Source organism: Ambystoma mexicanum, chromosome 11 (genome assembly GCF_040938575.1).
Source record: "Ambystoma mexicanum isolate Mex_15411 chromosome 11, UKY_AmexF1_1, whole genome shotgun sequence".
NCBI lineage: Eukaryota > Metazoa > Chordata > Amphibia > Caudata > Ambystomatidae > Ambystoma > Ambystoma mexicanum.
The window spans coordinates 699,583,709-699,597,218 of NC_090934.1; the positions used below are offsets into that span (position 1 = coordinate 699,583,709).

Here is a 13,510-nt window from a genome sequence, read left to right on the forward strand (position 1 = left end):
TACTTGTGCCCATTCAGCATCTGTGAAAGGCCTATATAGGTCCGATTCCCACTTGGTCTGCACCCTCACGGCCGGCACACACAGGCCAGCCAGAAATAACTTGTAAAGTCTTGACACCTCGTGTCCTCCTTCCGTCTTATCATATATTTTTTTCTACCTTAGTGTGACATTCGAGGCCCACCCGGAGGTCTAGCCATCTCCGTTCAATTGTGCGTGTCAAGTTTAGATAAAATAGGAATTTCCCTTTGCATATGCCAGTCTGCACTTCTAAAATCTTAAAGTCTTCCAATTTCCCATCTTGGAGCAGGTCGCCTACAGTGAAAACACCACCACTTTCCCAATGTCTGCAGATTCCCAATACAAATTGCTGATTCCCGGCTATTATGGCCGCTAGAGGCATCTGAGGGGAAAAGGGGTCTTTCCAAGCCCTGCATCACAGTTGTTTACCTAAAACCAGAAGGAGCAGGGGCTTTCCAAGATGTGATCTGTGCACCCATGAAATCTCTTTCAAGTAATAGCGCCCCACAGTAGGCTGTAGGAGTGCTGTGTCCAGTGTAGGTTTGTCTGCCAGCCAGCCGGCTGCGAACTGTAGCTGTCCGGCTGGAAAATATAATTCAAACTGGGGTATCCTGATCTCTGCCGCTTCGTAGGTTCTCTCGAGTGTGTTTAAGGCAATCCTGTGTCTGCTCCCCTTCCACCTTAATTATAGTGTCCAAATTACGTAAGAAATGCTAAAGTATATAATAGGGTATGTTTACTTAGTAGTATAATAGCTGTGGGAGAACCACCATTTTCAAGAACGCTGCCCTACCCATCAACGATAGAGGCAGCAGGCTCCAAAAGCTCATGGATTTTGTCACTTTGTCCAGGGCGCCTTGCGTGTTGCGGTCATGCTCAGCCCTGACATCATGATGTATGTCAACACCTAAATATCTAAAGGTGTCAATGGATCACTTAAGTACCAGGGCAGGGAGTTGCTCCTTTCCCCTCTTCCTTAAACCTGCCAGTGGCAACAGGCACGATTTCTCTCGGCTGATAGTGATGCCTGAGAGTTCGGCAAAACAATCCAGAACGTCTAATACATATTGTAAATTGATCTCTGGCCACTCTACGTAGAGCAGCATATTGTCTGCATACATGGAGATCACATGCAACATCCCCATCTATGTATATGCCTGCATCCACGTATCCTTCCTTGACGAACGCTGCAATTGTTTCCATTGTAAGAATAAAAAGCATTGGGGAAAACAGGCATTCCTGCCTGGTGCTTTTTTCAAGCTCCCATCCACCAGAAATGCAGCGACCCATTCTTACTCTGGCTCTGGGTGCAGTGAAGACCAATTTAACCCACTGCAGGTAACCTTGCCCAATGCCAAACCGTTGGAGGGTGGCATACATCCACTCCCATTTGACGGAGTCAAACCATTGGACAGCGTTCAATGGTGCCCCGCATAATGCTCTTCCATGGATTCAGGTCGATCAATTATATGATTTAAGCGTTGCATGCATCAGGAGGTATCTCTTCTGGTCTGGGTGTATTAAACTTCCAATCACACCTCTAAGTCTGTTTGCCAGTATAGCACTGAGTATTTTACTATCCGGATTTACCATCGATAGGGGTCTGTAGGAGCCGCATTCCATTTGTGATTTATTTGGTTTGGGTACAAGTATGACAGATTCTCTTAAGCTCATGGGGAGTACGCCCACCTCATGCGCCTCATTCAACATTTCAAGGAGCGTCAGTACCAATTTATCTGCAAACTCCTTATAGAATTGGCTCGGTAGACCATCTGCTCCAGGAGGTTTGCCTGGGGGCAAGGTCCTAATCGTGGCTTGCAGCTCCTGAATGGAGCGTCCAACATTTCTGCTGCTTCTCTACTATAGTGGCCTATTTATCCAAGACCTTAACCCAAAGTCAAACTAAGGACTCGGTCATTGAGAGGGAACTCTTGGCAATTAAGCTAGCCCGTGAGGAATGGAGCCATCTACTACAAGGAAGTTCACATCCATTCATAATCTGCACCGATCACAGGAACCTTAAAGTCCTGCAACAGATGGAATGCCAAGTTAGGTGGGTGCATTTCTTTGCCCAATATGCCTCTACCATCTCATACATTCCAGGAAGCCAAAACATCCTCGCGGATGCCTTGTCAAGACAATATAACACCGATTCCTCCTCAGAAACCCTGCAGGAATATCTGTTCCGAAGAAACAGATTTGTAATTCTGGTGACATCTTTCCTCCAAGAAGTCAAGGAAGCCTCTGTGACGACACCTCCAGAACTCGACAAGACCAAGAGATTCAATGTCGAAAGAAGAGAAGGCTTGATCTTTGTTAACAACCGACTGTTCCCAAGGAATCATTGCACCAGTAGGTTCTCTCCTGGTGTCATGATGGTTGGGTGGCCGGTCACAGAGGGTTCTGCAACACAACCAAACTTATCCAACTAAATTTCTGGTGGCCAGCACTTCGATCTGATGTCAAGGATTACACAAAAGCTTGTTCGCTGTGTGCTCAGAGTAAATACAGCACACAAAGACCCATAGGAATACAGGAACAGAGTCCAGTACCTTCAAGGCCATGGAGTCAGGTCTTAACGGATTTTATGGTCGATCTTCCTCTCTCCCAGGGATGTACAGTTATCATGGTAACAGTCGATTCTTTTTCTAAAATGGCACACTTCACACCTCTCCCAAGTTTACCAACGGCTTCAGAGATGGCCATGGTGTTTTGCAAAGAAATATTCTGTCTGCACGGTCTGCCGGAATGCATCATATCCGACCAAGGTACCCAATACACTTCTAGGTAAGAAGAGGAACAAACTCCAAGCCGACCTTCACTGAAGAGAGGTGCCGGATTGGGAAGCAGGTTCCAAAGACTGGTTGTCTACCAAATTCCTACCGAGATGGGTTCATCCATCCAAGTTGTCACCTCGCTACATAGGACCATATGAGATTTCAGCTAAGGTCAATCCTGTAGCCTTCAGACTCAAGCTACCTAAGACTCTCTGTCGCCTACACCCAGTGTTTCATGCCTCACTTTTGCGCTCATGGGTACCTGATCCATTCAGTCGCCAGCCAACGAGACATAAACTTCCGACCCTCTCTCAACCCAAAGAATACAAAGTGTTTCGAATCTGGGACTCAAGATATCGGAGAGGCAGACTGGGGTATCTGGTGCAGTGGAAAGGCTACTGAAAGAATGGAGGCCACACTCCGAAAGCCGGTAAGTCCTTTATTTAACGGAGCTCGCCGGTGCCCTAATAGCTGCAGGGCTCAACTTTGTTTCAAACCACCAACTGTCCGCTGCGGTCACGCGACTCTCATTCCAAGTATAACAAGAGAGCACGCGCGACCGCCGCGAGACAGCATACAATTCTCTACACATCTTCCCCCTCAAACAGAGCAAATAATTTACTTTATAATGCTCATAACAGTAACGAAAAAACTTAACCAAAGCGACAAATCAGTAATATCAGAGAATTTGCCTGAACTGGAAAGAATAGAAAGTTAAACAGTAGTGCGCAGCCTACACATGACATGAGCAACATATCAGTATCAAGTTTCATAATCCCTCATTCACCCCGGCTTAGATCTAGCCCTATGTGAAGAATCTTCTTTGACTCTCCCACCTTTATTCTTCTTGTTCTCATCAGGCACCCTTCCTTTCATCTCCTCATTCAATTTATGATTATCCTCCTCCACAGCTCTCAACTGTTCATCAAATTTACTCTCTTCCCCATCACCCACTCTCGCCAACCTTCCTTTCGACCAAACCTCACCTCCCTCCAAAATGACCACATTACTTTTTACTGCACATATCTTCTTCGGTCCCAGGAATCTACTTTCCACACATTTGTTCACTAGTCTGGGATTTTTTCATATACTTTTTCCCCAACCTTCCATTCTTGTTCCTTCACTCTCATCCTGTCATCAAACAGTTCCTTATTTCTTTCCTGACTCAATGTAATGAGTTTCATAATGTGATCCCGATCAACATTAACCACTTTGGCCATTCCCAGCCATCCTGGACAAAGCCTTGTCCCAGGTTCCCTTCCTTTCATCGAAACAAATGGAGATACACCTGTCACAGAATGTGGCGTAGTGACATAATTCCATGTCAGCATCCTTAATAATTCCCTCCATGGTTGTCTCGATTTCATGGCCATCTGCAGGCCCCCTTTTATGTACCTGTTTACTCTTTCAACAAGTCCATTAGTTTTAGGATTATACAAGGCAGTTCTTGTGTGTTTTATACTGTATCCCGCAAGAAACTTTTTCATTGCCCCAGACACAAATTGCACCCCATTATCAGACACGATTTCAACAGGTACTCCTTCCTTAAGAAAAACCTTTTCCAAGAAACCAATCAACTCCTTTGCCGTGACTTGCTTTACAGCTTCCCACTCAAACCATTTGGAATGAAAATCCACCACAACAAACACAAACGTCAAGCCTTCTCCCAGACCCGCTACAGGACCCATTATGTCCACCGCTAACTTGCTCCACGGCTGGTCTGGTATCACATTGGGAATCAACAGAGCTTCCCTCACCACTCTGCATTTGTCACTTGTTTGGCAAATCATGCAATCCTTGACATACCTTTCCGCACTCCTACCAATTCCCGGCCACCAATAATTCTGCCTCAATTTCCTCTTCATAGCCGCTTCTCCAGGATGCCCCTGATGAGCCAGCTCAACCAGTACCGACCTAAGGGAAGGAGGAGGAACAATGCACCTCCCTCTCCTTAACCTATCATCACATAGGTTCAACTCATTTTTCACTTCCCACCAAGTATTGAATTTACAATCCAAGTCCTTTTTTGCTGGCCACCCCCTCACTGTCCAACATTTGAATAGCTTGAGATCCTCATCAGAATTTTCTTCTTGTGCCCATTCTTCCTTATCAACTGCACCTTGTAATTCTGCTACTACTGACTCCTCCTCCATCTCTCTATCTTCCATAGGTTCACCCCTGAGTGGCAGTCTGGGTAGGCAGTCTGCCACAACATTTCGCTTCCCTGGCAAATAGCTCACATCCAAGTTAAAGTTTTGGAGTCCCAAACCCCACCTGCTTATTCTTGGAGAACCCATGGCCCATCTTCCCCTCTCAAACATCTGAACCATGGGCTTGTGGTCCGACCTGACAATAATTCTCCTCCCCCACAAGAAATACTTAAAATGATTTACCGCCCAGACCATGGCCAACGTTTCTCTTTCAATAATTGAATATTTGCTCTCTGCCCCTCTCAGCGTCCTAGACGCAAATGCTATAACTCTCTCAGTATTGTCTCTGTCGCACTGCACCAATGTCGCACCCAGTCCCAACATGCTCGCATCTACTACCAAAACAATCTTGTCCTTAGGGTCAAATCTACCTATGGATGGTGCCTCACCCACTGCTTGCTTAATACACTCAAAAGCCACATCACATTCAGCGGACCATTCAAATTTCACTCCCTTCTTGAGTAACATTCTGAGGGGAATTGACCCTTTGGCAAAATCCTTTACAACCCTATGACAATATTCGGCCAAACCTAAAAATGATTTCACCTGCTCTTTATCTTTTGGCACAGGTGCACATTTCACTGCTTCCACCAAATTCTTCTTATGCCTCACCTCTTGCTCATCAATCTCATGTCCCAGATACTCCACCCTGTGTACCGCAATCTTACAGCTCCTCTTCACTGTCAACCCTGCCTCACTCAATCTGTTCAACACCTGTTTCAACACCTCATCATGTTCTTCAGTAGAACTAGCATAGATCAGCACATCGTCCTGGAACACAATAATGTTCTTTACTCCACTCAACACCGTCTCCATGACCCTTTGGAATACGGCTGCCGCCGAGGCAAGCCCAAATGGCATCCTACAGTATTTGAATGAACCAAACACTGTGATAAATGCCGTCAAGTGTTGACAATCCTCCTTCAGCGGAATCTGATGGTATGCTTGAGAAAGGTCAATGACAGAAAACACTTTGGCATTGTTCAGTACTGATAGCTTGTCACCTATTATCGGTAGAGGATGTCTATCCACTAAGATGTTCCTGTTCAGATCTCGCAGATCCACACATAGTCTAATATCTCCATTGGCCTTAGCCGCTACTACTACCGGCGATAGCCATTCTGAGCTTTCACTCTTCTTTATTACTCCCCTTTGGAGTAACGACTCCACTTCTGCTTTGAGTTTCTCACTTAACCCATGAGGTACCGGCCTCACCCTGTGCACTTTCGGACTGGCCCCTGCCTTGAGCTGAATCTCGTGTTCAAATCCTTTCAACATCCCTAGTTCCTCACGAAACACCATGGGATAATCCTTTTCCCATCTGTCCTTCAGTTCAGCTACATCAACTGGTCTCTCCGCGTTCGCCTGTATTCTAATTCCCAACTTCCACTGTTCACCCCATCCTAGGAGTGAAGAACCTTCTTGGATAACATACACCTCTGATTCACAGCTCCTCCCTTTATATTTAATGGAAGCCTGGAACATCCCTACAATTTCAATTCTCACGTTTCCATACGCATAGGGTTCTATGTTGTGCTTCTTCAATTGTCTCACGTCTCCTTGCATACAACTCAGAAATGTCGCTTTTGACATCAATGTCCATGGTGAGCAACTGTCCACCTTCATTGTCACCACTCTTCCATTGACCATGAATACATCTGTAGGCGCACCTCCCTTGCTTGAGACCTCTGTTACTTCCAGCACATGCTTCGTCTGGTTGCTCCTTCCCATTTCCAGATCTTCTCCTTGTTCAGGCACTCTTCCACCTGCTTCAATGCTCTGCACTGTCCCTGATTCACGGCAAACTCTCGCAAAATGACCTTTCTTCTTGCATTTCAGACACAAGATATTTCTGGCTGGACAAAACATGCTTGTGGAAATATAATGGTTACTCCCACATTTGTAGCACTTGATTTCCTTGTTGGGGACTCCCTTACGAAATCCCTTCACCGCAGCCACTTCTCCTTCCGACTTGTCTCCCTTCATAGTGGTCATATATTTATGGGTCTGTTCCATACTTCATGCCATGTCTATGGCCGACTCCAGTGATGCATCTTTAGATAATAGCCTCTCTTGTATTTTTATATTATTCGTGCAACGAACCAATTGGTCCCTTATGAGAGAGTCAGTGAGTAGCCCAAATTCACACGTATGACTAAGAGACCTCAACGCCGCAATAACATTTTCCACCGGCTCCTGTGGGTCTTGTATCCTTTGGAAGAACTTGTGTCTCTCAAATGTTATGTTTTTCTTGGCTTCAAAATGAACTTCAAACTTCCTTCCCGCCATGGAATATTGGTCCACCTCCCCTTGGCCTTGCTGTGGAAGATCAGGTAATCCATCATAGACACTTCTACCTTCAGTTCCCAAATTGTGCAGCAGGATCGCCTCTTTTCTCGCCGCTGCGAACTTGTCCCCTCCAATTGCAATCAGGTACGTGTCAAACAACTTCTTCCACCTGTCCCACCTTATAGGTGGAGCGCCAGGTTCTGACAGGAACGGTGGCGGGGGTGACATACTAGCTGCAGCCATCTTTTTGTGTCTGGTGTCCTATTTACACCAAATATCACCAAATGCGCTAATGCACTGGCTTATATCTCCAATCCTATTCACTGTTCTTCCCCTTATCTTCTTAGTATTTGTCAGTCCTTCTGTGCTTAAATGCTCTTAAGCAACTCTTCAGTGTAGATGGTGCAGGTTCACTGTCTATATGTATGTTCCTGCAACACAGCCTTGTGTGAAGCACCGTCCCCTCTGCAGTGACTTCAATATCCTAAGGCACACTCCCTTCTTATGATGGCCTCTTGTTGGCCCTGAGCTTACTCTCAGATGTGCCTCCCCCCTGGCTGTGCCCTAGCCCCCCTCTCCCTGCTCAACACCTTCTTGTCCAACGAGAGGGAGAGTGGGCGGCACCCTCCAAGAGGAGCAGCTTTTCCTTATGTGGCTGCTCGCTCGGAGTAGAGGCGGGGAGACCGCCCCCCTGCAGCGCCACGCTCCGAGGTGCCGCAGAGACAGTGCCTCTGCAGGCCCCCACCTCTTCGCAGGCCGCTCTGCCTGTCGCAGGGCCTGCTCTCCGTGCCGCGGACGACGCGTTCTGCGTTGCGGTCCTGAGGGAGACGTCGCCATGCTCCGCGGCGAGCTCCGTGTGCCCTCCTCGTCGCCACTTGAAAGAATGGAGGCCACACTCCGAAAGCCGGTAAGTCCTTTATTTAACGGAGCTCGCCGGTGCCCTAATAGCTGCAGGGCTCAACTTCGTTTCAAACCACCAACTGTCCGCTGCGGTCACGCGACTCTCATTCCAAGTATAACAAGAGAGCACGCGCGACCGCCGCGAGACAGCATTCAATTCTCTACAGCTACCCACTCTTGGAAAACTCGTGGGAACCCAGCTCCTATGTGCATGAACCTCGACTGTTGCAAAGATTTCACCTGTTTCATCCAGGCAAGCTGGGCACCGGCAGGCCTAGGAGGCATACTGTCATGCACGGCAAGCCGTGGCGACTTTGGGTTCAATGGAAGGACCGCTATTCAACTGCACGTTATGTTCCTTCCCGAACACACAGTAGCGGTTTAGCGATTTTCATCATGGCTGCCACATCAGATAAATGCTTTCTGTCTCCTCTGGTTCGGCGCGTTGCAACCCACTTGGTTTCTTATGGGTTACGCGCTAGTTTTGGTGCCCCGCGCTTCTAGAAAGCTTTCCTGTGCTCCTTTCCTCCGCTTGCTGTCACACCTTCACCTCGGCCGCCGGCTACTCTGCTCTCGCGTGTAGCTTGCTCTACTTGGCTCTGCCAGTTCCTCCCAGCTCTCGACCAGCTCTCTGGGTTTCCCCAGGCTCTCAGCTGCTCTCTCTTCTCAGGGTTTCCTTTTGGCTTCCCGAGGGGCTCCAAGCTCTCTGCGCTTGTCTCTCCCTTGTGGCTACTGGTTCCCTGTTGCCTCTGTGCTCTCCTGGCTTCTCATCCTGCACTAAGTCGGAACTCTCCCTGCCTTAGAATCCCCAGGACTTTCTTTCTCTCACCTCCGGATCTCTTATTTTACCTGGGACTCCAAATTGTACCTCTATCACACCAAATCCTATCAGGGGTTTTTCTGCCAACACAGGCTTTTCCCCTGATTGGCTGTCTCGGGTAAGGGGCCACTAGTCCACCTGTTTTCCTCATTAGACATAGTGGCTTCCCTTCGAGACAGGTCGTACCTCTTCAAAAAGAAAAAGCCCTCTAAAAAGAAGAAGATAGGATGAAATAAGGAATCCTCGTCAAGTAGTCAGGATGAATCAGGTGAGAAACGTGAATTCCTGTCTGATTGGATAGAAGATCCTGATACATACTCCTAATTAAGTCGAGAAGGGATGCAACATCTCTCTTGGTCGCCATTGAGTACTCTCCCCCGGTCTCCATCTTCTGTGATTCAGGGTGAGCCGTGGGATCCGGTCTTCCTGGGTACACAAATTCGGCCAGCTTTGTTCTGGCTTCCATGTAACCTTGGGCCCGGTTGGGGAACTCTGATGAGGTCCTTCCCCTTCCTCTTCCTTTCCACCAGAGGGTACAGTATGTCCGGGCCCTCCCCTGTCCACGGGATCCCCTTCAATGGGAAACCGTCAGCCTGTGTGTCGTCCAAGAGGAGTGATTCTCTCTGCCACCTGCAGGGGGGTTTAAAGTCTACGTCCCGGGGATAGGGCGGGCACACACCCCGTGTTCGGGGGCCCACACCTCTCCCACAGACCCCTAATTGCTATTATGAAGCTGGGGCCACTTCCGTCCCCTGATGGATCTGCTCTGTTCCACTATTTCGGAGCTCTGCCCAAAGCACCACTCCAAATCTCATGTGGGGCTCAGTTCACCGGTGCCACCAATGCTCCACACTGTTCACTGCAGCAGCGGGACCCTTCCGGGGGCCCCAACGCCAGGGAGGCGGGTACAGGCCCCAGGACTGGGGGCTCACACCTCCAGTAGTATACCTCCTATTATGGGCCCAATTTGGAATCACCTGCGTGGCCCCATGGTTCTGCGGAGCACCCCTGCCGTCAGAGTCCGTACCCAGTCTCTACCTGCTAATCCAGGTCTTTCCGCTACTACCGGGAGGACCGGCAGCACGCCACCACTGATGCTCCGTTGCAGCCCTCAGCTGTCCAGCCAGGCCCTTCAGAACACTGCACCACCCCTGGACTCAGCACCCCGGAAGGTGGGCACACAGCTCCTTTATTGGGGGCCCACACCTCCAGGGCATTTATTCTGTTTGGCTGACCTGCATCCTCCTTCCCGGGCCGTAGTAATCATCTGACTCTGGCCACCCACACAGCAGGCGGGCCCAAATGTTCAGTACTCCCAAGTATTCCGTGCTCGTAGCCACCTCCAGCAGAAGGAAATTCAGATGGGACCCCCGGTGCCCGGGTGGGCCAAGCGGTCACCCCCCCTCCTGATCAGTGTGCTCTCTTTATGGACCCTCTATGGTCTTATATCTGCTCTTTGTGCCGTACCTGATCACAGTGCAGCCCCGGGTCGTTCCTCAATCCACGAGCTATCCCCTCTCTTCAAGCTGCTGGGGGCTCCAGCTGCGAGTCACCAAATAAGGTGCTCGGCGGCCTGCTGCCTCTGACGTCCGGCGGAGTCTCTGGAGAGCCCCCGCTGTGTCTCTCCAGGCCCCAGATCTGGTCTGGGCCTATTCACCTCAATGCTGGTGAGGGCGGGGGGTGGAATGCCGCTGATGGACCTGTGCGTCGGGGGCAAACCCGACCCACCTTCTTACCTCTGTCTCAGGAAGGGGGTGCGGGTCCTGGGCGGCCCCCCTCCATGTCGGGACTGCTGAATCTCCGGTGTCTCTGCGTCCCGCAGCTCGTCCCTTCTGTCTCGGTCTTGCACCGGCAAGAGGGGGAGTTGAATCTCCTCTTTGCCGGCCGCGATTTCCTCGGGCTCAAATGCTCACCTCTGGGGTCTTTCTGTCACCTGGGGGGCTACAAGTGGGGGCAAAAACACTTAGAACGGCCTGGGTGACGCAGCTGTGCTTTCAGGCTACTGTCACCTGCGTGCCTCCTGGTGGCCCCCTCTGCCCATAACGTTTGATAAACAACTCCAAACTCAATTTGAGAACCCTTGAATCGATGTAATGGGGCACTTGTTTGTAGAGGGAGAGTTTATCACACTGAACACTTACGAAGAGGGGTATTGTTAATAGTTGAAATATTTTCTTATACTATAGATTAAAACTTGCACTTAAGGACCATAGTCTAGGTTGCCCTTTTGAACCTGGGGTTTCAGAGGTTGTCCATTTCATTATAACCAATAGAGTGCACCTTTTCTCTAAAATATACAGTAAGATACAGAACTCACGGATGCAAAGTATTCAATGGGCCTGCAGACAATCCAGTGCTATCTCACTGAATTATAGATGTAGATTAATACATTTCAAATTTCCTCATCAGTTGTATCATACAACACACACTTTGGCAATGATTCACAGAAATGTTTTATAATGGCGCAATCCCATCGGAAAACATTCCGTGAATCAGTGCCCTTTGCATTTCTATATCCCAGAGGTGGTAGATAAATGGACAGCTGTGCATGAGACCAGGTTGACTTTGTTTATCTGGCATGGGGGTGTGCTTATATAAAGTCATTTTGGTGTAGGGTCAGAGAAAGGGTTAAAAAAAATTAATGGGGGTCGGGGTGCCACTTGATCCAACGCTGTGGTTATTTGGGCTATTCAGTTCGAAATCCATCTGTAGGACACAGTTTCTAAATCTGTCATCGATTGTGGTCTGGTGATGTGTTGCCACGCATTGGGGCAGGAATATTGTGCCAAAAACAGTGACAATAATGAAAGATTTGATTTATTGCCATGAACGGTCTGAGGAATGGGCCACTCTGCTCCCATCAGACCAAGAGATGTATGGGGTAACATGGAAGCATTTTTTGCTAATGAGTTGCATTAATGTAAATACGCAATTATGTGCTGCATGATATGTATGATATGTACTAGAGTGGCTATCGAGTTAATGCTTTATCTTGTAGAGGCAGAACTTTACCCATCCCTTCTTAAAGCAGTGATATCCTATTGTTTGGTTGTTTATGATTTATACACGTTTTGAAACGCTTGTGATGATGCAGCCTAAAGGTATTATTTATTGGTAATTTCAAAGCGTACATTTTTGTGTTTGTTATGCATGTTTAAAAAAATTATGAGTTGAAAAAAAGGATAAAGTTCGGAAAAAAAACAATCCCCTCCAGACCTCTTCCTTACATCAGGGAAGTGTTTCAAGCGTATGAATCTGGAAAGAATACAAACCTCTGAAGAATTTTATGAAACTCTCCAATAGAAACTTGTGTACACTTTGATGCACACTTTGATGACATAATTGCCAGATTTAATATACACTAAAGAGAACACACATTAAATGGATTACTTACATTCTGCCATTGAAGTTCTTGCTTCTCCCTCATTATTTTAGTGATATGTTCTTCATACTGTATTTTGGCATCCTTTAAGAAAATACAAAGGATTGTACTTTTATTTAGTGGTGAAAACTATTAAATATTCAAAGTCCACAATGTACATTAAAGATGTAAGAGCATTGTTTTTCTTAAGGTAGCTGGTAAATTGTATAAAGTTACTGTAAAGCAACATGTCCTGCACATATAAACCAAATTAAATGCATGCATTCACAATGCACTGATTTTGTCAGGACGTCAAGGGGTATACAAGTATCACTGGATGATTTTCAGGAATATTACGATCAAATAGGTAAAATCATTTAGGTAAAGGAAATCTAGTAACACGAAGTAGCAGGAACATAACGTTTATATGAATAAGAAATGCATGGAGCACCGGCACATTAAAGATCAGGAAATCCGATCCCAGTGCAAGGAAAGTGGGTCCAGAGTGTTGGAAAACGCAAGGTTGTCCTTACACAACAATGGACAGCATTATTACGATAGGTTTGGATTGGCATTTGCTACGGGAAGGGCAATCAAAAGGTTTGCAGCCCACAACTGGGCAGAGCCATTGGGACAGGTAAACCGCTCAACTAGTGCAAGTCAACCACTGTAGTGATGTTTGTGTTTCTAGTCGCCCCCCACCCCCCCTCCGACCCCCGCACGCTTGTGGTAGAATTCGATGATATCGGTACAACTGTGAGCAGTGTTCTGATGTAGTGTGGAAATATTGCATACAAGAAGCTCCAGGTGGATGCACAGCACGGCCAACACCCAGTCACTAAACCACTTGGCCATCTTTTGTGCGATCACGCACTGCTTTTTCCGTGCAGACTTTTTCCTCTCTGCCAATGATGTGAAGTATAATTCAATAAAGAGAGAGGAGAAGCTGTAGCTGATTGGGTCTGCTTTAAAAAAAACGGGCAAGGCCAATGTCTAGGTGTTTTCAAATGGTTTTGCGATTAGTAAGAAAAGTAAGAAATGGCTTTGTGGTGCGCAATCAATCAATGGACATTATTATTATTAGATGAAGCAACATGCAAATTACAGTGAGTGAGGCTTTTTTACCCCGCTACCT

The 13,510-nt window shown here is 47.5% G+C and overlaps 1 long non-coding RNA gene across 1 annotated transcript in view; it reads right to left on the reverse strand.

Moving 5' to 3' along the window:
- The window catches only part of LOC138504765 (uncharacterized), a 216,047-nt gene extending 203,577 nt beyond the window's left edge, over positions 1-12,470 (reverse strand). Inside the window, exon 1 of the long non-coding RNA XR_011279955.1 lies at positions 12,409-12,470. This is a non-coding gene — a long non-coding RNA (uncharacterized lncRNA). The remainder of the gene's footprint in view (positions 1-12,408) is intronic.
- Between the last annotated feature and the right edge of the window lie 1,040 nt (positions 12,471-13,510).